General features: G+C 43.1%; 1 long non-coding RNA gene across 2 annotated transcripts in view; it reads left to right on the top strand.

Annotated features, from left to right (window-relative positions):
- The window catches only part of LOC125113519 (uncharacterized), a 608,058-nt gene that overhangs the window by 441,585 nt on the left and 139,699 nt on the right, over window positions 1-26,774 (top strand). For both annotated transcript variants that reach the window (XR_007131482.1, XR_007131483.1), the window contains exon 7: window positions 19,592-19,843. This is a non-coding gene — a long non-coding RNA (uncharacterized LOC125113519). The remainder of the gene's footprint in view (window positions 1-19,591; window positions 19,844-26,774) is intronic.

Below are 26,774 nucleotides of genomic sequence, written 5' to 3'. Positions count from 1 at the left end.
TTCAGTTAAAAAAAATGGCCTTCCATTTGATTTTATGTAGATTGAAAATATTTTCATACTTTTGATTTAAAAATTTTTCTGTTCCCAATAATTCTTATGCTAAAACTGCATCTGTGTTCTTGTTATTGATTAGCATTAATGATGACCAGACCAATAAAGAAAAGAGTAACAAATGATGCATGTTGAATGGATGCAGTGAAAATGGACATGACAGATGAGCCAAATGAGAGAGGGATAGGGCAATATTTTACTTGCTGTGGTTCTAGCCAACCTTGCATTCTCTTAGCCCCAAATTTCTCTGCTCACTGAGCTATTATGTTTCTGTCCACTCTGCCCGATTTTCAAAATATCTATAAATTTTTACTTTGTGCTTTATAGGATAATACCCAATGAGGCTAAATGTGCAGAACACTCTGTCACTTGTCCTGGAGAACACATATATCTGGAACTGTGAAAGTTTTACTGGACACTTGCTTTTTTGGCATATTACAAATCATATACCTGTAAAACATTGAGATCTAGACCAGGATGGCCATTCCAACATAATATTGTACTAAAAAGGAAAAATTAAATCAAACGCGTAGGGATTTTTCTGATGATTTTGTTCAAAGAAAAATCCAGATTCTGGTCCTAATTTGGATTCCAAAAAGACCAACTTAAGTTACTATACCACAATATCAAACATATTGATTTGCTGATTAGTGAAGTTTGATAAAGAATAAAATGTAATAGAAGACTTTTATATGAAGATATATATATCTTTAAATATTGTACACATTACTGATAAATTCAAAAATATGTAAAACAAAACAGTTTATTTTTAATCAGTATCATCTGCCAAATGGCATTATTCTGAATCAAAAAAGATTTAACAGTTATTTTCCATTTAGCTTCTTTTACTCAGTTACAAATATTATTGATTCCTTTTATTTTATTTACATATTGCACTGAGAACTAGGAAAATGGCCTCATATTTTTCATGGACATATCTATCTGAATTCCTTACAGATCACTGAGGAAAATGCTATTTTAAAATTCCCTTTTCTTTTCATGATTAAATATATAAGTATTGTAAGGTAGCAATTAAATGTCTACTTGGGTTCAGTTAATAAATATAAGGGATTCTTATTTATAAAGTAAATACTTTCCTGATATTGGCAAACAGTATGCTATCACTTAAAAAATACTGGGAATTTGAGCTCCCTTCGTGGCTCAGCAGTTAACAAAACTCTACTAGGATCCATGAGGATGTGAGTTCGATCCCTGGACTTGCTCAGTGGGTTAAGGATCTGGCGTTGTCATGAGCTGTGGTGTAGGTCACAGACACAGCTCAGATCCTGCATTGCTGTGGCTTTGGCATAGGCTGGCAGCTGTAGCTCGGACTTGACCCCTCACCTGGGAACTTCCATATGCTGCGGGTGTAGCCCTTAAAAGCAAAAACAAACAAACAAACAAAAAACCTCAAAAAATCAAACAAAAAAACCCCCTGGGAATTATTTGTTCAATGAATAATATCCATAGGTAAATCTTATTTTATTTTATTTTTTTTTATTTTTGTCTTTTTGCTATTTCTTTGGGCCGCTCCCGCGGCATATGGAGGTTCCCAGGCTAGGGGTCGAATCGGAGCTGTAGCCACAGGCCTACGCCAGAGCCACAGCAACGCGGGATCCGAGCCGCGTCTGCAACCTACACCACAGCTCACGGCCACGCCGGATCGTTAACCCACTGAGCAAGGGCAGGGACCGAACCCGCAACCTCATGGTTCCTAGTCGGATTCGTTAACCACTGCGCCACGACGGGAACTCCGGTAAATCTTATTTTAGATGTTCCAAGGGAATTTTTCATGGAATTTCTTTGTAACTATCATTTTATTTTTGATCATTCATTATTTTATAGATCAAATTTGCACCATAAATGCATGTTGTATAAATAATTTATTAAAATCTATCCTTCTGTTCACTTCTACATGAGAGAAAAAGTGCCTTACAAGTTTTCTTTATATTCCTCGACATTCTCTCCTGGCCACTCCAGAATTTCCTCAGTACGGGGCTTGCATGAGCCTTGGAAAGAGGGCTGGAATCTGGGTGTCATGATGTCAGATACACCCCCATTTGCAGGGTGACAGAGGGAAAGTAAGTCATGATCCCCGTCCGTGCTCATCAAAAGCAGCGTGAGCGGTCTGGAAAGAACTCAACCCAGGACTTCCCATGTCTTACTAGAATTGTGTAGAGGAGAAGATGAGTTAGAAGTGAACATCAGACTCTATAAACAGGTATTCTCTCCTTGGTATCAGATACATCTGATTTCTAGGAAGCGTAATGTGATCATGGTGGCTGAGAACATGGGCTTTCGATAAGACGGCTCAGAATGCATGTTTGACACTTACCACTGTCTGATTTTGGGTAATTTGCTTAGCTTTCCTTTCCCCACCTGTAACAGAGGCTTGGAATAATACATAACTCCTAGAGTTATTCTGAGGGTTAATGAGATAATACATGAAATCACTCAAATATAGGGCACCACCCAATAAGAACTGAAAAAGAATGTTGAGTGTTGTTGCTTTGTTATCACTATCATCCATGGAAAAATAGAGGAGAAACTATAGGAAGATATAAGGGAAAACAAAGTCCTTAACCTTTTAGGACTAGAAGCATGTTATCATTGGCAGAGAAGGGCAATTTTGACTCAGTTATAAATCACAGTACTCAAAATAAGGTACAATCAATGTACTTTCTCCTAGTAAGGTCCCTTGTTATTCAAATATATGGTATTTGTGTAATTCATTTATTAAAAGACAGTGTTGGAGCAATAAAAATAAGACTTGTATAGAGGTTAGTCAACCTGACTGAAATATACAGTTTGAAAATTTTCCACAATGGTTCAGAGTAGCATATTTCAGACTGAACATACTCAGATGCATGGAAATGGTTATTGGCTTCTGAATAATAAATGTCTTGAGAAATGTGTTTCTATAGATTTCTATATAGTGAATTATCTCTAAGGAGACACCTGTACCACTTATGTGGTCTTCCTCTAGTCTAAATTTTCAATGTATCTAATTTATTTTGTATTAGCAGACACGGTTCCTCATTTTATTTTAGCTTTTCATTGCATTTTTAAGATGCAGTCTGGTTGGGAAAAACTTGGAAGAGTCTGTTAAAATATTTTAGATATTTATAATTCCTAACTGCTCAACAGCTGTATCTTATTATGATTTGAGTATCTCTACAAGAGGTCATTTTGGCTGATGGTTTATGTTTCAAGATTCATTGTCTCTACTCTGATAGGGTGATGAAATTTTCAAGGAAAAAAAATATATATAACTTTTGAGGAATAGAGGGATTTAAGGCAAAGTATCTCCATTAAATTGAGACTTTTAAAAATATGACTCAGGCAAAAAATAGATCTGTTCCTGCATTTTAGCAGTTTCAGCTCATTTGTAAGAAAGTAAGAAAGGCTACTGAAAAGTACTGTATATGGTATTACATTTTTTTTGTATTGTGCACACTGTCTTAATGTGTTAACTGTCAGGTAATTTATATTTCTTAGGAAAACTATCTGGCCTTGTCTAATATTCATTGATGGAAGTGATTTTATATAAAAGATGCACATTCTTTTCTTATGGGCTTTCCAGAATTATTTTTACAGAAATAATGTCCAGTACTTAAGTTTTTCGATCCATCGTAAGACTTTATGATATAGAATGAGAGTTGGATGCATTGTTCTTTGAGATTACGCCCATCGGTTCAATAAAAAGGGTCCCACATACTTAGAAATCTGGCTTAAAATCTAGAGTAGCATTTGAAATATGTCTGATGAGCTTCACCTGGTCTTTCTGGTCCCCTATTCATCACATCCATTGTATGTTTCATTCAAATCTCTTTCTAAGGAGAACATTTGTTTAACTTATATTGTTGCACAGGCATGGTTGGCAAAATACTAGATCCATCAATGGAAAGAAATGATTTTCAAAATAAATAAGCAGTTGTATGTTAATATCTGACTAGGGCTTGGAACTGAATAGTCTAAAGATGCAACACTTACAGAAATATGTATGTGTGTGTATATATGTGTACCTGTGTAGGCATATTTTTTCCACTATATATATATATATATATATATATATATATATATACACATGCACACACACACATAATCACCACATATACACACACATATATGTATATGTGTATATACATACATACATATGTAATATACATATATATGAATTTTGCTTGCTTTTTAAACCATAGTACTATAGTAATAACTTTTGGCTTAGGGCTCTGTCTCCTAGATCAGTGGTATGTAAATTTTTTGTATTTACACACTCCTTTAGTAAATTTTTAAAGCAAACATCCTTTTTCTTCACATTTATATTATGAATTCTTTGTACTGCTACACTAATATACATATTACCAAATGTACAGGAAAAAACTTACAAAGGATATTTCATTTATTAATATTGTAGAAAAACTTTTTTACTTTTTGCTCTATATCATTTGAAAACTTGGAAAACCCTGGTTTTATATGTTTTGGTAAAGTGTTTCAAAGGTTTGGATCTCAGCTGTTTTATTTTGATACTTGCCTTTAACTAGCTTTTTTATTGGAAAGAGTTGATAATCTGCTTTCATCTTTCCTTCCTTTAACTTTCTCATAGGTGCTTCTACAGCACAAATGCATTTAATTAGGTTTCCAAACCTTAGCCACAAAAGAATCTAGAAAATTTCATTCTTGGTTTACTAAGTTTCGCAGCACAGTGAAATACACTTGAGAGGTGATCACAGGATAGGTCTGTGGACACGGGGAACCTGCTGTGAGACAGCAAAACTCTACCTCCTTCTGCTTCCTGCTCGTTTCAGTGATGCGTCCACGAGCTGAGGTTGAGACACCAGAATTCCTTGGGTCATGTAGCGGAGGAATCCAAAGACTTAAGGAAGTAGGAATTTTTAATTGAATTTTGCTGCGAGGCTCTTTCACCTTCATGTTTACCACATACCCAGAAATGGCCCCAAGGACATGCCCTTAACCAAGGACTAGAATAGGTATTAGCTATGTAAGAACTAATATTTTTCAAAAATGCTAGGGAACAAATGTTTCTGCCAGGCCTGGCATGAAAGGGTCAGAAGACTCTGGCTTTGAAGCTAATTCCTTGGGACGTAAGAGTATGATAGAATCTTCAGTTGGCGGAGTCCCAGTAGCAGTAATTAATCACTACAAAACAGTCATCTGTTACTGAAATAAACAGTAGGCTACTGTGGTCATCACAATAGTTTGACCATAAGGGTCTTTGTTGGTGGTTACCTGGCCACAGGATCCCTAGAATTCTAGTAAATTGGGAAACTTGTGAAGTTAGGCTTCATTTAAAAAAGAAAAAAAAAAAAACTAAATCTGGAAATGAAGTCTTATGATTTTGGGTCACAAGAGTGGGCGTCATGGTCACTGTCTTAATTTCCAGACAGGAACGAGTTCACAAATGCTTGCACAAAGACCCTAAGACATTGGAATAATTATATATTGTACAGGTTTCCTTCTGTATGTTCTCAAAGAGATCTACAGCCATTTATCAGAAAAACAACAACAACAACAACTCTCACTTGGGGAAAAAAATACCAAGAAATTGTCGGCATTATTGACTCCCAACTTTGAATGAAGCCCTTAAGACTCAGAATACCATTGTGGGGGCTTTTGGAGATCAGGGCTCAAGTGGCGTTGGCCCCCATCTGTCTCACAGCAGGTCCCAGTGTCCATGTGCCTTTTCTATACCGTAGGTATTTCTCTGGTTCCTACCAGCATAGTTGTAGCAGACAAATTTGGCTGCTGACAGATTCCCCAGAATAGCTCTCCGATAAGAGGAGTGAAGTCAATTATGGGAAGGAGTGCCAAACGTAGGACTCTGGAACTGCACCTTTCACTAAAAAAGTTATATATCAGCAGTACTGCACCTCAAGGTGATTGCCTCAAGCGCCTCAAGGTGCCACTTACAAAGATATAAAATCTTCAGAGATTTCTGTTTCATCCCCAGTGAGGCACCTATTTCTTTGTGCAGAAGGTAAGGGGTGTCTAGGAGAATGACAGGGGACTATTGGAAACCCACTAGGCGGTGATTCAAACAGCCATGTTTCTGGAAAACACTTTTTAAGACTACTCAAATAAACAGAATACTAAACACACTCTACCTTCACCTGAAAGGCACAGCAGTACACTTGTGCTCTGTGCTGGGTACGAAGAGGGCACAGTGACTCTCCTGCTGACTGTCATCGTCTTCTAAACCACAATTGTCTCCTGATTCTTTTTTTTTTTTTTTTTGGTCTTTTTGGTTGTTGTTGTTGCTATTTCTTGGGCTGCTCCCGCGGCATATGGAGGTTCCCAGGCTAGGGGTCGAATTGGAGCTGTAGCCACCGGCCTACGCCAGAGCCACAGCAACGCAGGATCCGAGCCGCGTCTGCAACCTACACCACAGCTCACGGCAACGCCGGATCCTTAACCCACTGAGCAAGGGCAGGGACCAAACCCGCAACCTCATGGTTCCTAGTCGGATTCGTTAACCACTGCGCCATGACGGGAACTCCTGTCTCATAATTCTTAATGTTAAGCTTGTCCTCTATATTAAGGATATCATGTTATTGTACCTTTGCAGCAGGAACTAGGAGATGCCCTTGATACTTGTTTTGGTAGATTGAATTTCCCCAAAATGGCTGCAGCAGTATCTCCAATCCCACATACTTTTTATATTAATGGGGTTCTGACACTCCCTCCATTCAAAAGTAGAGTGGAGTCTATGTTCCCTTCCCTAAAACTCCACGAGCTTTTCTAACTTTTTTGTCCGGAAGAGCACATCAGAAGTGGTGCTATGTATCCTATTAGTCAAGGTCGTAAAAGATAAAAAGATGTCCATTTTATTCGTTAGAATATTTACACTTGAAGCCTTCACCTGTCATATAAACAGAAAGACTCTATACTGTAAGGAAATAGAAAGATCAGGAGACTTGAGACCACATGAAGAGAGAGATCCCTGGCCTTCCTCCAGCTGCCTCAGCACTCCGTCCCTTCTGGTTCCAGCCACAGTTCGACTACAGCTGCATGAGAGATTCTGAGCCAGAACTGCCCAGCTAAGCCCTTCCCACATTCTTGACTCACAGAAACCCTGAGAGATAATGCAATGATTGTTGTTATTTTAAGTCACTAGGTTTTGGAGTGATTTGTTACGCGACAGCAAACCCCAAACACCTGGTAAGATATATGCCTGTCCAGGGTGGAATATAAACCCAATGAAAATGGATGTGCCTGTCATCTCAGAGAAATTTCTGGTACTTCTGTAATACAGGGCATGTCAGGATATTCCATCTAAAGTGAAGACAAGTTTCTATGTTTTGCAAAACTCCCACCACTTAAGAAAGGAGCTTTGGGAAATCTGAAGGCAGTGATTTTTCATACTTGGTAGCAACTAAACCAGGCTGCATTGTAAGCATCTCTACCTACTGCTTGGACCTGGTGTCAGAGAGAACCTAGCATTGTTCCAAATTCCCTGTGATAGATTGGGATGCTCTAGGGATCTTATGAGAAGCCCCATTAGGAGAACCAATGTGCAAATCTCTTGAGTTTCAGAGTAGAGCTGTACTTTTTTTTTTTTTCCAGGAAATATTTATTCTCTTTTAAAGAAATAACCTCTGGTTTGCTGTTGAGCCCTAGAGATACCAATTGGCCATGCAAATCAAATTTCTTTCATAAGCAGGGTGTTGTGTGACTGACTGAACCATACATGTGGGTAGTGGATCATCATCGGTCATAAAATTAGGTTTGAGTAGGTATTGTTGGCACCAGTGTGTTGCATGATCAGGTGGTTCATACTCTCGATGCATCTGCTTTTGCTGGATTGCATACTTATCCCTAACCTTCTAGCCAAGGCATCCTGGCAACTGAAGAGCATGATTTAGAGCCTGGTTTGGAGATCCGCCTGTACCATGTGTTAGCGCCGGTCTGGACTGGGATGCTGCAGGTTTACACCTCCCTTGAGGAATATCCCACAGGTGTGACTGGGAAGGGAGATTCTCCCATGGCCAGAATTTCTAGTGATGCGGTTGCTTGTCTCCTTTGCCCAGAAAGAGAGATGAGCAGAGGTGTGGAACTATAGATTCATGGGAAGCTGCTAATACCTTTGTGGGATGGCCTGAAATTTGTAAGGAAGAAGATCGAAAGGTTGATGATAAGGATGCCTTGAAAAGAAGGACGTCAAACCAAGCCTTAGAGGTGATCCAGAGTGTGAGAATTTTCCTTTTCCATGTGAATTCTCTGCAAAGGGGCCTTGAGATTATTTTAGATGGCCCACAAATTCAGAATTATTTTCATAACGTTATTTGCAGTTCTCACAGTCTCTCATGTGTTTAGAGTGGAGTTTTCCAGGGGCTACATGACATGTGACAATTCAACATGTTGGCATAAAATCACGTATGAGACTTCAGCGTGATTTTATCTTCTAGTAAGCCAGACACTAAAGAGACTTGCAAAAAATGCAAAATAATGTTATCCTTACCAGCTACTATTTTATTTTTCACAAAAGTTATGTGTTAATAAGAATGGAATTATGATTATTTAAAAATGAATTAAATATATTTCAAGATTTTCTCAATTTTAATTTCTAATGTGTATAATCCATACCGATAAAACTCTGAAGATCACAGTAGTTCTTCTAGACAATGAAGGGGTTCCTGAAACCAAAAAACTTGAGACCCACTCTCCTAGTCTATCACCTGCTTTGTTGTCATATCTATTTGTGCTTTCCGGTCCACTTTCCTAGGTATTTTTCTACTGAAGTGTGTTCTATTCAGTTATAACCATTTCTTCAACTTATTAAGATTATTTGGATTTGGGTCTTTGTAAGTAAAATTCTCTATCTTTCCTTCCCCCATTTCTGATCACTGTACACATGAAGAAAGCTGCTCCCTGTTTTATTAGATAGTATCTGATGAAAATACTTTCTCACCCTTGGCACGGATTGATCACAGCTGGGAATCCATTAATAATTATTCTTTGTCATGGTTTGCCAAAGGATGAGGCATCAGTCCCACACTTAAGTGGTCTGAACCACATTTTCCTACTTTATTACCGCAATCCTCTTCTGGGACGAAACCCAAAGCCACAGCTAAGTCATATTGGCTTTACTGCATTGCAGTCTTTTAATATCCAGTTTTCTCCTTTTAGTCGACAGGTTAGCGGCAGGACTCAAGCTCCAAATGCTTTGTCTTCTGTGCTAGGTAGCAGCTGGAACACGTGTTCAGTTCTTTTGGCTTTCTGGCTGTTGCTTTCTGCGAGACCTCCATAGTCTCCCGGGTGTGCACAATTAGGGGTCAACCAAGGATTTGCCAGTCACTTAGGTGTAGCTTTTGAGTATCTTTATAGCTCTAACGCCTCCAGGATTCTCCCTCTTTATTTCCAGATATTCTGATAGCCTTCAGTGTCATCGTCAGAACACTTCAAACCAAAAGAATGTTACTTTCTGCTTGAGGCAAAGCCATGCTGTGCTGCGTAGAGAGGAGTGTCCTCAGGAGAGGTTATATCGCTGCGGATCTTGCCCAGTGCAGTTCCTTCCTTCACAGGCTACCTCCTCCCGCCCCCTCTTTCTGTCTGCTTGAGATGCTTTCAGGACCTTGTTAACAAAATGGTTTTTTGTTAACAGAATTTGTAGCAATTATCCGTGTGGTTAGTTCATTATAAGATAAACCTTTTGATTTGATTTTTTAAAATAATGATTTCTATTTTTTCCATTCTAGCTGGTTTACAGTGTTCTGTCAATTTTCTCCTGTACAGCAAGGTGACCCAGTCACACATACATGTATACATTCCTTTTTCTCACATCATCAGGCTCCATCATAAGTGCCTAGACATAGGTCCTAGTGCTACCCAGCAGGATCTCATTGCTTATCCATTCCAAAGGCAAGAGTCTGCATCTATTAACCCCAAATTCCCAGTCCATCCCACTCCCTTCCCCTCCCCCTCCCCCTTGGCAACCCCAAGTCTGTTCTCCATGTCCATGATTTTCTTTTCTGTAGAAAGGTTCATTTGTGCCATACATTAGATTCCAGATATAAGTGATATCATATGGTATTTGTCTTTCTCTTTCTGACTGATTTAGTATGAGAGTCTCTAGTTCCATCCATGTTGCTGCACATGGCATTATTTGTTCTTTCTTATAGCTGAGTAGTATTCCATTGTGTGTATATACCACATCTTCTTAATCCACTCATCTGTTGATGGACATTTAGCTTGTTTCCATGTCTTGGCTATTGTGAATAGTGCTGCAATGGACATGCAGGGTTTGATTTTAAAACTATTGTTCATAGGTTTTTTTGAAGAGGAATATTTACAGTTTTAACAGTGATATAAATTTATCTATATATCAAATCCCTGTGCTTGTGAGTAAAAGATACTCCCTTTAAAATTTATAATCAAATAGAAGTTATAACTTAATGTTGTTATTACTCATTTGTTTAATTTTTCTAACTTTCTTTTACACACACACATGGACACATTCTTATTCTTGAAGATAGAAGTCCATTTCTTTGAGGACTAAACTAATAACGGATCGTGCTCTTGGAGGAAAGTAAGTTAAGGAAGTTTCAACTCTTACCTTTGCTCCTAGAACACTGGCTGCTTTCAGGACTGTGATCATTAATTTGTGTGTCAAAGTGGCTCGACACTAAGCTGTAGTGTCCAGATCTTTGGTCAAACTCCAGCCTGCATGTTGCCATGAAGGTATTTTTTTTTAGATATGATTAACATCGCAATCTTTAAGTGAAGAAGTTTTAAATAAAACAAACTTCTCTCCATAATGTGGGTGCATTTTATCGAATCAGTTGACGTCCTTAATGACAAAGATCGAGGTTTCTGGAAGAAGAAATTTTGTCCTAAAACTGTAACATAGAAACCTTGCCTGAGTTTCCAGCCGTATGGCCTGCCCTACAGATTTGCCCGCAAGATTGCAACATCAATTATTACCTGAATTGGCAGCTTACTGGCCTGACCTACTCGTTTCAGACTTGCCAACCTCCATAATTTTATGAGTCAGTTCTTTAAAATTTCCCTTTCTCTACCTGTACATCCTGTTGGTTCTGTTTCTCTGGACACAAGGAGAATACTTAGTAACCCATGTTATCTGTTAGAATTGAGATGCTGATGCTCATTTTTTGCCAAATTTTAAACTGCTTCATCCCCATTTCATGAATGCCCTTCAACTTCTGTTGACTCTCCCCCCCCTCTTGGGGCCATACCTGAGGCATATGGAGGTTCCCAGGCTAGGGGTCAAATCGGGAGCTGCAGCTACTGGCCTACATCACAACCACAGCAACATGGGATCCAAGCTGCATCTGTGACCTACACTACAGCTCACGGCAACACCAGATCCTTAGCCCACTGAGTGGGGCCAGGAATGGAACCCACATCCTCATGGATACTAATCACACTCATTACCGCTGAGTCACAGTGGGAACTTCCGACTTTGTGATAACTTTTAATGAATATTTTTATATCATAAACAAAGAAATAATATAAAGAAAAATATCCAAAAAATCAACATTTATTGACACCATCTTTTTTACTTTTGAAAGAATTAAGACAAATAGAATGATTTGAAGAATCATTTTTACCTTTTAATTAGTTTTATGTTAAAAGGAAATGTTCAAGATATTAAAAATGGAATTACATTTATTTCCATAGGTTCAAAAATTAAAAGGAAATGCGCCAATGTTACATTTGCACAAAAAGTTCTAAATTATTCACAAACCTATTTTTGTTTTGCTTCTGGAGGTTACGAAAATCTTTTACTTAGAAATGCTGAAATGATTGTATGCTAATTTGAACAGGTAGGTTGTACACGAAATAACTTAAAAATTCCCTTTCTGATGTCCTCCAAGAGATGGATTCTGTTACATGTGCCTTTTTCTTTCATTTCAAACCTCTCATTTCAGACTGGAGTTGAGTGGAAATATGGCTTACAGTTTCCCTAAGGTCATTCTCAGACTCCAGAAAAGGAGCTAGACCTTTGAGCCAACAAATCTATTGCTAGAGACAGAACCAGGGAAAGCCAAAGCTGAAAATGATAAAGATTCCTTACTCATCATATTTCCCCCTTCCCATCTTCTCCAGTTGTAGGTGTTTTTAACCCCAAACCCAGGATCTCCCTCAAGCGCAGTTAGTTTCATCTTAAGTATCACACAAAATAGAAATCATAGAAGAGAACTTCAATTTTATGTCATTTCCTTTTCTTGACTTAACGTTTTACTTGCTTATTTTAAATATATAAGATTTAGGAGTCCCCACGTGGCTCAGCGTGTTAAGAAGCTGGCCTTGTCCCTACTGTGCCTCAGTCGTGGCTGTGATACAGGTTCAGTCCCCAACCCCAGAACTTCTGTGTGCCATGGGTTTGGTAAAAGTAAAACAACAACAAAAAACTAAAATTTATAAGATGTAAAGTTAAGTTATTCACAAGAAACAGTAATGAGATTTTGAACTTAAATCTGGAGGTCAGTAATGCTGGTGGCCTTGCGTCTTCCTTAAATAGGTGACAGAGGAGGAAACTCCCTGACTGAGAAAGCCCCTGACTGCCAGCTCGTAGGGCTGCAGTGTGCAGCTGCATTTCGCACTGGCTTCCAGGCTGCACTGAACCACGTGGTCGTTTTACCACAGATATTCCGTTCCTGAGTATTGCACAGATCACAGCTCCTAGGTGAATTTATGTGCGCTTTTTGGAAGAAAATCAAGACGAATGAAATGAAAACACTTACTGTTGTTTCCAAGGAAAGATTCTGCAGCATTCGAATTTGAGGATCCAACCAATGAGTTATTAATTGAGGAAAAAGTATGCATTTATTTGATGGGGAATACCTCGAAACCGTAAACGCAAAAGCCCACTGACACCCTGTGCTTGGCGTGAAGTAGAGGCATTGCAGCCTGCAAAGCAGAGAAATGGAGCGGGAGCAGCATTCTCTGGAGCATTGTCACAAAGGCTGTTACCTGAGATGCTCCTCCCACTGTGCTTCCCTAGAAGACAGGGCTCCTCAGCTTTTATTTCTTACCAAAGGTGAAAAAAATGAGTCAATCTTTGCTGCTTGAATGGGGAATTACACAAATGTCCCCTCACCAGCGAGCAGAAAACAAGCGCAGCTGGGCCAGACTTGTCCAGAATGCAGAGTGGGCCGGGGGCAGGCCCGGAATGCTTTGGAAAACAACCCTCTGCCTAGCACCCCTAATCACAGTCCCTGTATAATTGTGACTCGTTCTACTGAAGCTGGAAAATGTATTTTACTTACGTCCTGTTTTTCAAGACCCTGTCTGCTTTCTTAGACAAGTTAATTCACCAGAGAAACCACTGCAAGTACAATAAGGCCTTCAAGAAATCAGAGATCAAGTCTGTTTATGGCTTGTATAACAGTAGGAGTTTCCTATGGTCATGGGAAGGCATGCGTTCTGATAACGGCGATTTTATGACTTGTCTTATACTGAAAGACATGGAGGAAGGAAAAAGGCTGTTGGCTTTTCATTCGTCATTTCCTAGCACATCCCCAGGGTCTAGATGCAAGTCCTGAAGAGAGAGGGCCACCTCCCCATTCCAGAAGCTGATGCAGCATGGCTCCAGTTCCTGTAGGACCCACAGGCTCTCTGGAGTGTATGTAGCTCTGGGGCGCTGAGAAATGGTGCTCTCGTCTCGAAAGCACTGTTCCCAAGGCACCTTCTGTGATAGTTGTGGATGGTAGACATCAGTAAGTGGGGTGCTGCGGAAAACCCTGAGGGAAATCATTGTGAGCAGACGTGGAACACCCAGAGAGTCTCAGTTATTTGGAGCAGTCTGTGCAGATGGCCTGCTGTTGTGCAGGGGGGGCCTGTATTCATAGGAGACTCTGAGTTCACGTCCATGTGGCCTCAGTCGGATGCATGGTGTGAGGTGGCCTGGGGACATTTGAGTTATATATATTAATGAAATTGATGAACACCGACTTTTCCCCATGGCTTTGCTAGATGATATTGAGCTAACGGTCCCCGAGTTGCCTGGTAACTTAATGTCGTTCACTGCTGTTTATACAGTAACTAAAGACACTCAATTGAATAATCTTACACTTGGCTTATTTCTGTTTATTTTTCTCACTGCTAGTAACTTGTATATTTTTGCCTACTTCTCTAGCACATACAGAGAGTTATTTACAAACACACAGTGAAACAAAGAAATCTGTCTATTCAAGTGTGCCTGAAAAATAAATACTGCTCATAGTAATGACTTCTTTGCATATGTATGTTATATTCTTTTATGGGAATTGGAAAATAATTATAAATAACTTGCATTTGCATTAATGTATCACAGTCCTTTCATAATTTAGATCTCAATTTGTCTTCTTCAAACTCTGAAATCTGGGAGAGGCAGTTGTTATTATTCCCAATGTACTCTATTTTCTCGTGTTTCTATATTATTTTAATTTTATTTATTTATTTTTTTAATTTCCCCAAAACATTATTTTTTTTTTCCTACTTACAGCATGGTGACCCAGTTACCCATATATGAATCTTTGCATAGAAAAGAAAATCATGGACTTGGAGAATAGAGTTGTAGTTGCGAAGGGGGAGGGAGAGGGAGTGGGATGGACTGGGAGCTTGGGGTTAATGGATGCAGACTATTGCCTTTGGAATGGATTAGCAATGAGATCCTGCTGTGTAGCACTGGGAGCTATGTCTAGTCACTTATGATGGAGCCTGATAATGTGCGAAAACAGAATGTGTACATGTATTCCCATTTTATTAATAAGAGACATTTGATTGGCCATCCTGAGCAAGAAGGTCACTGAACAAGTCCACATCTTGAAACCAGGGTGTGGGAGAACCAATTCGATTGATTTATTCAAGAAATATTAAGCACTAACACATATTAAGTAATATTCCAAGCACTATTGTAGGTCTTAGATCCCACGGTGAACAGACAAGACTAGAATCCCTGCCTTCATGAGGCTTCCATTTCCGTGGGTGAGACCCAGACTGTGAACAAATACAGGGTGAGGGGTGGTGATATGTGCCATGGAGAAAAATGAGGTGGAGTTAGGGAGATGGTGTGTGTGTGTGTGTGTGTGTATTGGGGGAGGTGGTATTTTAAGCCATTTTTCAGAAAATATTTCAAGGAGAAAAGACCTGAAAAACTCAAGGGAGTGAGCCATGTGGATGTGGGGGAAGAACATGCCAGCCAGGCAGGAGGCATATCCAGTGCAAAGCCCCAGGGCTGCCCGGCGTGTGAGGCCAATAGCGTGGCGACCAGGCTGGCAAACAGAGGGCTGGGGGCGAAAGCCGTGAGTCAGAGAGGTGTGCAGAGATCGTTACGTTTTGATTTCCAGCTTCCCAATGACCCGTCTTCTTCAAGGTGGCATTTTTTTCTTTGCCTTTCAAGGGCCTTTTCAGACCCGAAGTGGAATATGGGTTTCTTCCCTTTGGAAAGAAGCGGTGAAGGCAATTTTGATCCCAGCAGCTATGAGAGGAGAAGCCGAACAGAGGCACCCTTACTCACACGCAGCAACATCCAGAAACATCCAGAAGCTGTTCGCAGCTGCTTTGAGCTGGGAGAGAGACAGCAGGGGAGGTTAGCGACGCTTAGCCTGCGGGTGGCCTTAGGGCAAGGGCCGGGGCATCATTTCACAGGAAAAAACCAAAAAGCAGAAAACAGAAATGGAGCTGGCTTTCTCAAAGGGTTGCTGCTGAGCAAAGTGGGGGGCCACACCTGACCCCCAACCGGGAGCAGAGCCCAGCACACATGGGGTCGGTCTGAGGCAGAGGGATGGATGTTTCCCAGGGCTCAGGAGGCTTTGTCGTGTCTAGAGGTCTGGGTGAGCCAGCAGGCGCCTTCCCGGGGACTGCAGGAAGGGCAGCCCTCCCAGCCGACCTCATCAGGGAGCTGCTTGCCCCACCCTTTCTCCTGGAACCTCAGGAAAACAGACAGCGGCCATCAGGGAAGCTGTTGTCAGGCTCAGGATCCTAAAATGACCTTGGCTTCGAAGGCCACAGGGTCGCCCTTCATTTCTTCCATGGTTGCTTTCTAACGCCTCGCCTTGGATTAACTTTGTACCTGGTGTTGAGTGAGTTTGTCAAGCAGCAGGATTTGGGCCTTTCCTGCCTTGGGCCCGGGAACGTCTCGTGTGTACATGTCTTTTCGCAGCATGAAGAGCGGGTCTGTTATCAATTGAATCTCATTCCTCCAAAAGATATGCTGAAATTCCTACCCCCGGTTCCTATAAATGCACCCTTATTTGGAAATAGGGTCTTTGAAGGTGTAATCAGTTTAAGATCACTTTGATACAACTGGTATCCTTATAAGAAGAGGGACATTTAGATAAAGACAGACAGAGAAGAATGCCATGTAAAGCTACAAAGACACACAAACAGTTCTGGAAGGCAGCCCTGTGAAGGTGGGGGCTCCTGGCCGCCAACCCCCAGGGTATCAGATGTGTCTGGAGGCAAGAAAATACCCTCCCCTTGGGGTTTTGGAGACAGCACGGCTCTGCCAACACCTTAGTCCTGGACATCTAGGCTCCAAGAGAGGAGATTTCCCTTGTTTAAGACCACATCGTTGTGGTACTTTGCTATACAGCCCGAGGGAACTAGTTCAGGCTCCCCGCCTATTAGGGTCAGGGCCTGGGGGCTGAGCCCCCAGGGAGCGAAGGGTGCCTTTCATGAGCTTCAGTGCCTCTTTCAGACGTCAGGGTGAGGAGAGGGCGGAGAGCTCTCTTCTGGAGCTCTGGGCAGTGGCCATGCCAGGCACGGTCTTGCCCCTTGTTCGGGGGATGGAGATGGTCGTTACTCCCCGCCGCCGCCACCCCGCCTGCAAGGTGCAGCGCAGCGGCAGCGGCCCGGCCCGCAGTCAGCAGTCCCCTTGCTGAGCCTGGGCTGCTAGCCGTTGTGCTTCCGGCTGCAGGCCACCCCTCTGCTCCTCACCTGCTTGAGCGAACCTGTCATCAAGAACCACAGGATTCCAAAGAGGCAGCCTGGCCCGTTACCTTGACAACCTCATGATGTCATGCTTTAAACCACTTCCCGGCTGCAGGCAGGTCTAATGAGATTCTAGACTCTGCCAGACTCCTTCCAGCCCAGGCAGCAGGCATCTGAAGTGAGAGCAGGCAGCTCGCTCTGAGGCACCCCTTTTGTGATGTCTATAGGGCACATTTGCATCAGCAATGAGAGGGGAGTTGGTCTGTCCTCCAGCTGCTTGGAAGTTTGGTCCAGGGGACCTGAGGTGACTGTGGGCAGATAGGTGTTTGCTGTGAGCACCCCCAGTCTGCGCAGCTGCCATGCGGCGCTCCCTGTTCGCCTTGTGATGCTCTCGTTCACATCCCCGGCAGCAGTTCAGCCATAAAGAACGGACGCGACCCTCGGTAAAATGGATTGCGGAGAACTTCCCCACCAGAGCTGAATCCTGAGTATATCAGAGAATCATCCCAAGGGATTTCATAACAAAGCTGTTTCTCTTTGTCTTCAGCCATTTTTACTCCTGAAAAAAATGTTTCGAGTTTCGAAAGCCTGTTTTTAAAAAGCAAGGGCCCTGGAGCAAAGTCAGCATCAGCACTTTGCATGCCCAGCTTTACCGTCCTTTCTAAGCCTTCTGAAAAGTACCCCCCAAGCCACATCCACATTAACCAGGATTTCAGGGTGGGAGTTGGGGGGCTTTCTCCGTCTGCAGCTGCGCTTTGACAAAGGCCTAAAGTGGGCGCATGCTTGGCTCTGTGCGTGAGAGATTTTATTCACTTGTCTCGTTCAGTGAGTAAGTGGCCATTCACCTCCTACCAGCAGGCCAGAGAGCCGGGGAGCAGGAAGAGCCTGAGCGCTGTCTCTCCAGGACTGGCGTTCATATCAGCTGCAATAACCCAGCAGGCAGAGCTGAGGAGCGGATGTCAGCGCGCCTTCTCCTGGGTTCCCCGTGGGGTGAGGGCCAAGATGGGGGGCATTTTGCGCCTGTTCTTTTACCTGCTCAGAAGGGCAAGGAGCCCTGACATGCTGTTGGAACATAACAGGCTGTGGCGGACGGTCTGGATGTCTGAGGTCAGAGGCTCCGTGTCATCCTTGAAAGCCACACTCGGTGTCAAAGCTATAAATCCTTTCTCAAGAAGTTCTCAGGCCCATGGGGTGCTTTCTGAATGGTGGAAGGAAGTAACATGACCAGGGGTTCAAAATCTCCTCAAACATGGATTTCATTTTCCAATACTGAGCCGACGTTGCAATGGCAACAGCTCCCTAATACCTGCCGTCTTTCTGCCCCTTTCGTTGTGCCTTTGAAATGATGACATCATCCGGCTGGATCTGGGGGTGGAGGTGCGTTTCACAGTCTAGACAGTGGAAAACTGAGAGAGTCAGAACAGAAGGCCCCTGGGTCTTGGCAGGACCCCCACGCCGGCAGGACCAGTGGAGCCGGTGCTGCTGGGAGAGATGCAGCTATGACCCCTGGTGATGCTCTTGCTCCTCTCTCTTGCGGTAACATCCTGATGTGCCTGTAAATGAGGAAGGACTCTTTTCTATTCGATTGGGCTTCTCAGCATAAACGGAGACCTCAGGACACAGCTACATGCTGGGAAAACATTTGTGTTGTATTATATTGTAAGTCGTACATTGTGGTCACTTTTTTTATTTCTGTGATTAGAACAAATGAATATCAGCGTGTTGCGTACCATCTAGAGATGTGCCTTCAAATTGAGCACTGCCTTGCACTTTCGGTGACTGCCTTGCACTTTCAGTGACTGCTTTGCACTTTCTTTTATGATCCCTCTTATGCCAAGGGAAGGCATATGATATCATAGCATTCTGAAAAGGAGGATTTTACCGGGGTTCAGATCCGAAAGGGGATAGGGCAAATGAATCATTTGGGGGCCTGCAGAATATAGGCATGCCAAAATCCAAGGAATGTGCTGTGGCAGCCAGTACCATATTTATGTGGGAGCAGATGTATCATGCAGATTCCATTTTTGCACAGGCGAACTTGCAGCCATTCATCAGCAAAAAGTGTAGCAGTGAAAAAGCAATGCAGAATTTTCTGTTGATTCTAGCAGTAAGTGGATTAGATATCTGTTTAATGCAGGTTTCAATAACATTGCAATGTGAAACTTATCTTCCAGTGTACAGACTGGCTGGTTGTAGAGTTATCAAGGGACATCTTATTAAAATTTGTTTCCAAGAATGGACAAAATTTTGGATTTTTATGAGGCCTGATTATTCGGAATGATCAAACAACGCTTTAAAAAGTTATCATGTATTTTTGTATGACTTATTTATGCCAAAGGGATTTGAGCTTAGTTACATGTTTTTGCAAATTCGGGTAATTATTTTGCAAATTCAAGTCGCAGATAATTTGTACCACCCCAGAGGTCCACTGAATTTGTTTTTCTTCACAAGGAGTCATAGTAGGCCGCCTCTAAGACGGCCCCAAGAATCCCAGTTCCTTGTATTCACGCCCTGTGCCATCACCTCCCACGTCGTATTACTTTTGGTCTACGGGACTCATAGAATCCTGCAGAAGTGATGGGATGTCATTTCTGAGGTTAAGTCATAAAACTCAGTGTGACTTCTGCCTCTCTCTCTCTCTCAGATCACTCACTCTGCGGAAGCCAGCTGCCACGTCACGAAGACCCTCTGGCTATTCTGTGGAGGAGTTTACATGACTCGGAGCTAAGGCCTCCTGCCAGCAGCCATGTGAGCGAGCATCTTGGGGGCAGAACCTCCAGCCTCAGCCTTTGGGTGACTGCAGACTGCAAGCCAATTGCTTCACCTGCAGGCCTTGAGCCAGAACTGCCCAACTACCCAAACTAAGCTACTCTGGGATCCCTGACCCTCAGAAAATGTAAGTGTTTGTCATTTTCAGCTGCCAGTTTTGGATTGGTTGTGTGGCAACAGATATCTGCTAGAGGAGCTTGGACATAACTCATGACTGGGAAGCATTATGAAATGTCATTTTCTGAATTCAGGGAATAGATGCATTTTCCTAGTTAGCCACTGACCAGGAATTTAAAAAGCATTTAAAAAAGCATTTTTTAAAATGATATCAGCTTCACTTCTTAGAGTGAGATCATTAGTGACATTCATTCCAGTTCACATATTCATTCAAAAAAGTACAGATGGGAACAGGGTCCACATTTAGCTCGGTCATTCCTCGTTGTTGCCGTGGCTCTCCCCACTCACAGGTTCATCTCGATGCGAACCAGGTGTCCGGTACATCGACTTGTCTGTCCTTTCCCACCTCTCATTCATTTAGCCTCAGCCAAGGACTGCAGATTTCACTCGCGCTTTATCTAGGATTTGCAGAGAATGTGTCCCTCTTTTTATCTATAACTAATCTTGTTTCCTCGCCGCTGATTCCCTGGGAACAAACCAACCAAAACAATGCCCAAGTAACTCGAATACTTTGGTTACAAATTAATCTGGTTTGCAAACTTAAAAAGCACTTTCAACTCAGTCTTTTAGGAAAAGAAACCCAATACGATTTACCTCTCAGATTTGTGTCATTCGCTTATCACTGAGTTTTGTCAGGAAGTCATCTGGGTACGTGGTGGGAATGGCGAGACTTCCAAGATCTCATGGTGGCAGAGTTCCCGTTGTGGTTCAGTGGGTTAAGAATCTCGCTAGTATCCATGAGGATGCGGGTTCGGTCCCTGGCCTTGCTCAGTGGGTTAAGGATCTGGCGTTGCTGTGGCTGTGGTGTAGGTCGAAGTCGAGGCTCGGACCCCACATTGCTGTGGCTGTGGCTGTGGCTGGCAGCTGTAGGTCAGATTCAACCTCTAGCCTAGGAACTTCCACATGCTGCAGGTGCGGCCCTAAAAAGACAAAGACAAAAAAAAAAGATCTCAAGGTGGAGGAAAATTCCAGGTCCTCGTGCTTTCTGGCTCCTGGAATGCACGAACCTCCTGGACACATTCTGGCTGTTTTTCCTTCCCTTCGTTTTAGTCAAGGCCTGTTGTACTTTGCTGGACACTTAGCCACCAAGTCCTCTCCCAGGGGTGCAGTGGAGCCTTCTGAGTTCTGAGGGTGACTCTCATTCTGGCTCCTGTCAAGACCACGTCCTCCAAAGCCCTCAACAAAGAGCCACCTGGCCCCAGAGAGGGAGCCGCTCTTTTCCATGGCCCCCAGCCGGATTCTCAGGTATGTCTGGGTTCTGCCTATGCTCTTGGAACCAAGAGGGCTCCAGGGAAGCTAAAACTTAGGCCTGCCTCTGCCTGACTCCGACAAATAACCAAGTCACTTTGGCTGTTATAGGACTTTTCTGTAGTCTCCGGAGCCCCTCTCCCCACCCCCTACCTGAATGTCCCTGGTCTGATCTGATATCCACACCAGGCCGGGCTGACGCCCAGTGAAGACGGACACTGCCTGTCACACAACGTAACAGTCAAGCGATGTCATGGCCTTCCCGTCCTCCCCTTTTCTCTGGTCCCTTCTCATCTGGGTTCCCCCCACCCCCACCTTCTCCTGCGTAAGGCTCTTAGTCCACCATAGAACTGTAAGCCTTCGGGACTTGCTGCCTTAGTCACAGCACAGCTAGAGGATTAGTTTCTTTGTACGATGAAAGAAGAACTCTAAGGAATAAAGGGATTTAGGGTCTTGGTAAAGCTCCATGTTGCTCAGGTATTCCTGCATTGAGTGTCAGAAGCCAAGTATAACCTCCGTCTTACCCTGTTTGGTCTGGAATGGATCTTAATTTCCCACGCAGGTGGTTGTCTTGGGGCCAAGTTAGGTGAACATCATGAACTCAAAAAGGCAAAGGAAAATTCACACTCGTATTTTTCAAAAGATCCCCCCATTGTATCTGTCTTTATTATGAGTTTTCGTTATCGGTCCCCCATTCATAGATTTCCGTCTGCAGAACAGAGGCAGTGACCCTAGATTTTCATTCGACTCTGTTCCATTTGTCTCTGGCTGCCTGGGCAAAGGCCTCGTGACTCGCCCGTTTTCTGTAAGCACGCAGGCGTTGGCTTGAAAGTGAGGCCGGCTTTGAGTTCTTGGGCACCTGGAGCGGCAGTGCCCGCAGGAGAGCAGGATGGTGATTCAGCTGGGGGCCCCCTCAGGACAGCCAGGGAGACAGCAGAGCCTGGTCTGGGTCTCTCCTGCCCTCCTGCTCACCCCTCTCTATTCCATGACAGGAGAGAAAGGTGAAGCGGGCCCAGCCAAACCCAGGCATCCTCGCTCCTTACAGTGTCAGTAAATCAGCACCCCCACTGCCCAGAGCCACCCGCCACTCAGTAGCTCCCATGGGTTTGAGGTGACTCCTGAGTATTTTTTTACTGAAAATCGGAGCTGCTTAAACCTTTCCGATGTACCCAGATCTCTTGCTGTTGCTTTCACGTGAAGTCAGACTTTGCAGGAGACGGTTTGGGAGACAGCCTTTATCACATTCTTTAATTCCTTCCGTCTCAGCGGCTCTCAGTCCCAGGCTGGCTCCTAAGGCTTCTTCTATCAGATTCCTCAGCCCTCAGGCAACTTTCGGCCGTGCCTGCAGCACCTATCTTTCCTGTTTGTAGATGACAGTACTTAGTGTCTGCTCCTACGTTCATTTAAAGACGACTTTTAGAGACTCTGCTCTCAGAAGGAGACGGTCGCGTTGCATTAGTCAGTTCTAAGCTTGTCTGCGTCCAAGTCCATAGCACTGATAAAGGGAGACCAACAGTTACTGATCCTCTACTGTACCTGAGGCCAACCCCTTGAAAGCATGATTTCATTTAGTCTTCACGGACATCTCTAGTTATTATTTTATAGATGAGAAAACTGGGTCTTAGATAGGATAGTTGAGCAAATTACCCAAGCTCACAGTGACTAAGCGGTGGTGCCAGAGTTCACAGCTAAGACTGTCTGTCTCCAGAGCTTCCGCCCACCCTGGTCTGTTTAGTTCACACTGAGGTTCCCAGCTTTTGTCAGATACATGTCTTATAAAAAGAACAAATGAAAAAGGAGACAGCTTCCTGGAGACCTCCAGGTGGATGTCTTCCAGGCATCACCAAATTGGGTAATTGCAGCTGAACCCATCCAGGTCCATCCTAAGCCCACTCATGTCCTTGAAAATGAACAGCCATGCTGGCCTCTGGCTCTTTGAAAGCCCTTATCCCTGGGGCAAGAGCCCATAGATGCATTGATGAGCAAGAGATGGTTGCGTGCCTTGTCGCTGGAGAGCAGCTTACCTTTCCGAGACTCATACCCAACAGAAATCAACCTTTTAAGGGCAATTTCTTCTACGATGTCACAGCATAAACATCACATAGAGATTGGGTGTGGCAGGAGGCCTTTCGTCTCCCCTCCTGGATTCCCACAACATGGCAGTTTTGTGTGGTTGGCTCATTTGGGTTGAAAGAGGTATCTTTAGGTGGCCTTGAGGAGTGAGGGAGGGCTGGGTGTTGAACAGAAAGAGAGGATGAATGCAGAGGTGAGGGCAGAGCTGTTTCTGTTCCTCAGCTGGCCCAAGAAATGGGCTCTGACTCCTGAGAAGCTACAAGGACCTGTTGACAAAAGGCTTGGATTTACTCATGGCACATGTGGTGCTGCATGAAGGCCTGGCTAACACAGTACTGCACAGAATTCAGAGGGAGAACATTCTTCCATTTCTGTGCAGAACACAGTGACCCAACCCTTGGGGTCTGGAAAGTTTTTAAAGGCAGAAGTGCTGGCCATGCCCGCTAGGGTTCACTTCAATAGAGTAGAGCAGCCATGGGGGGAGAAGGTGACGACCTTGCAAAATCTGTGGCCAGCAACTTAAGTGATGGTGCTGGAAAATAAAAGAGGGAGTGTCCTGGGGATGCTGGCAACCTTACGAGGGATACACATGATGTCATGTGGGTGTGGAATTTGAACTGGCTTAAGTGCAGCACAGTTCTTTCTAAGACTGTAATCTGGCCAGCAAACTAGAGTGGCATGTGGGCGTTCAAGTTTATGTATCTTCACAGCAATTACAAAAAACATGTGGGTATAACAGCAATGTAGCATCTTCTCAATTGGATATTGATAAAAGCCTGTGTTCCCTGTGGCTTGGCTCACATTTCTCACCAGATTGCTTTGTCCCTCTGTAGCCCCAGGTTCTCCTTGATCTTTTTTTGCTTCCGTATGAATCCACATACCGCAACGGTCCATGCCGTGGTGGTTAACTTCAAAGCTTAGAGCTCCTGTACTATCGCAAAGAATTTTCTCTCTGGTTGCTTAGAGTTATTTCTTCCATATGAGGACTTTCTGTCTTGTGATGGATCATGCAAATCTTATCAACTACATTTTGTTTGTATTGCTCCTGTGCCTAATGGCTAGTTTCCAAGATTGCATACAGAGTGGAAAGATGGGGAGTGGCCCTCCTTCACCACGAAGCTGGGCTGGTACTTTCAACTTTTCAACATGTGAGAGTTTTTCGTGGCTGTGGGGGAAGGATGCTCCCTGCCTTCTGTATCTTCAGTTGGGAAAAGAGGAGCAGCCAGGTAATGAGTTCATGGGAAATATCGACTCTATTTTTCAGAGGCTCCTTCATCTAAGGCTCTCTAGCCCATAAACACCCCTTTCTCCTCCTCCACACTCACAGGTTATATGAAATTTGTATGCCCTGTTACAAGGAAGAGGTACAACTTAATTATTTCATTCTACTTATGTGTGGATTGTGCTACAAGTATTCATGGAAAATAAAGTACCAAGTCCAGGCAGAAGTCAGCTTTACAACTGCCGTCTAGGTGACAAGTTTCTCTAGAACAGTGCCTTAAAACGGAAATGGTATTATTTACTTAACTTGGTTTGCACACACTCTAGGTAAATTTGATAGAAAAGGAATTTAAATTAAACAACAGCAGCACATTTTTCCCCCACTTCCCTTAATCATAGACATTGTGATTATAGAAACAGTTTATCAGCAAATGCAGTTCGGTTATCTTTTGTTTTCCTCTCTTGCAAACTGAATCCCATAAACCATGAAGGTCTCGGAATGCTTTTGCAGCTAATGGATTATTTTAAACAAAAAAGGAAGCAGCCACCGAATAATTCAGGCAGTCTTGTTATATAGACATAGCTCCCAGCCAAAACCCTAGGTGTTTCTGGCATTTCTTTTTTGCTACATTCTTGTTCTAGAAAGACTCCGTCGCTTTTCCGGGCACTACTTAATTTTTTTCCTCCTGTTTCCAAATTTGTTAGCGATTCAAGATAGGCTCCTTCATCTTTCCCTTCTGAGAATTCGTGTTTCAATAACCTCCTGCCTTTAGAAAAACAGCAGAATGCATTCAGCGTCACTGTTTTCCTTCTTCAAAGATTCCTCTAGGCGTCGAGATTGTTCGTCAGGTGAGCCGAGTGGTGAATCTCTCTTCGTCTGTGGTGTGTTCGGAGCACTGACCGGAACACCTTGGGCCAACGTGATTAAAGCAAGAGCTCCAACCCCCACCTACTTAGCTTTTCTTCCCTCTCTTTTCAATGATGCCTGCGATGTCTTTTAGGATGTTACAAATTCTCTTCCAGAACTTTGCCCTCTGCTCCCCTGAGGAAGCTCCCTTACATCTCTCTTGCCGTTGGGGCCGGATCAGGACAGGCAGCTTCATTTAACACATGCCTAAAAACATGTGTCTGACATCTGTCCTGGAAACCCAGTGCAGCCGGCTTGAAAACCTCTCTCTGACAGAGGCAGGACAGAAGTAGAGCATGCTTTCTGTCACTTTAATCTTAAATAATGTGGCTTTGCTAGGAAAAAAAAAAAAATCCTTCTGGAGTTCCCATCGTGGTGCAGTGGAAAGGAATCCGAGTAGGAACCATGAGGTTTTGGGCTTGATCCTTGGCCTCATCCGTGTAGCAGGTCAACGATCCAGTGTTGCTGTGAGCTGTGGGTGTAGGTCGCAGATGTGTCTCGGATCTGGCGTGGCTGTAGTTGTGGTGTAGACTGGCGGCTACAGCTCCAATGAGACCCCTAGCCTGGGAAACCTCCATATGCCATGGATGTGGCCCTAAAAAAAAAAGACAAAAAGACGGAAAAAAAAAAATCCTTCTAGAAATCTTGTGTTGAATTTATGCCACAACTATTAAGTTGTCTGTAACTTTCTAATTGCATTTTGAAAAGTAGTTCCATGAAAACACACTTTAGAAGGGTAATTCTTTACTTATAACTTCATTTTATGGGATACAGGATCATTTTTCAAGATAGATGGACACATTTAATTCTTTTTTCCTTTTCACTTTTTATTAATGAAATATTCCTTAATGAAGAGGCATTTGTGAAATTTGAAAAAGAGACTGATAGAATGTCCAAGAGTACTGAAAAAGATAAGTATTTTGTGTCTACCAGGTTTTCTCATTTTATTTTTCTAAATCACTCGCATTGGAGTTCATGGTTGGAAAGTGCCAAAAGTACTTCTTGCTTCCTCTCTTTTTGAAAAGGGAAAATGTTCTCACTTTTGTGAGAATGTCTTGATCTTGCTTTTGGAGAGAGGGCCATGACCAGAATAATAGAGTATCTTTTAAGACCTAAAGCAGAGATTCTGATGCCAAATTGGCAAAACTAAAGCAACCTACTTCCAAATTTAGCAATGCTTTCTGGCTGATATTGAATTCACACTATGCTATTTATGTTGCCATTTATTATTGTGACTTTTTTGAGATAAAGACTCTGAGCTGTGGCTGTCAGAAAAAGCAGTCAGTGGACTATCCCAACAGGACTAGGAATGTACCTTGGCCATCATTCCAGGCTCCTGACCCAAATTCTGTCCAAGGCACTTGAACAGCTACGGATCTGGCACAAGCAGCAATCAGACCTCAGGCCTGGACAGAAAATCCAGAAGATTGCG

This window comes from Phacochoerus africanus, chromosome 13 (genome assembly GCF_016906955.1).
Source record: "Phacochoerus africanus isolate WHEZ1 chromosome 13, ROS_Pafr_v1, whole genome shotgun sequence".
In the NCBI taxonomy this organism is placed as follows: domain Eukaryota; kingdom Metazoa; phylum Chordata; class Mammalia; order Artiodactyla; family Suidae; genus Phacochoerus; species Phacochoerus africanus.
This window is presented reverse-complemented; position numbering and strand designations above follow the sequence as displayed.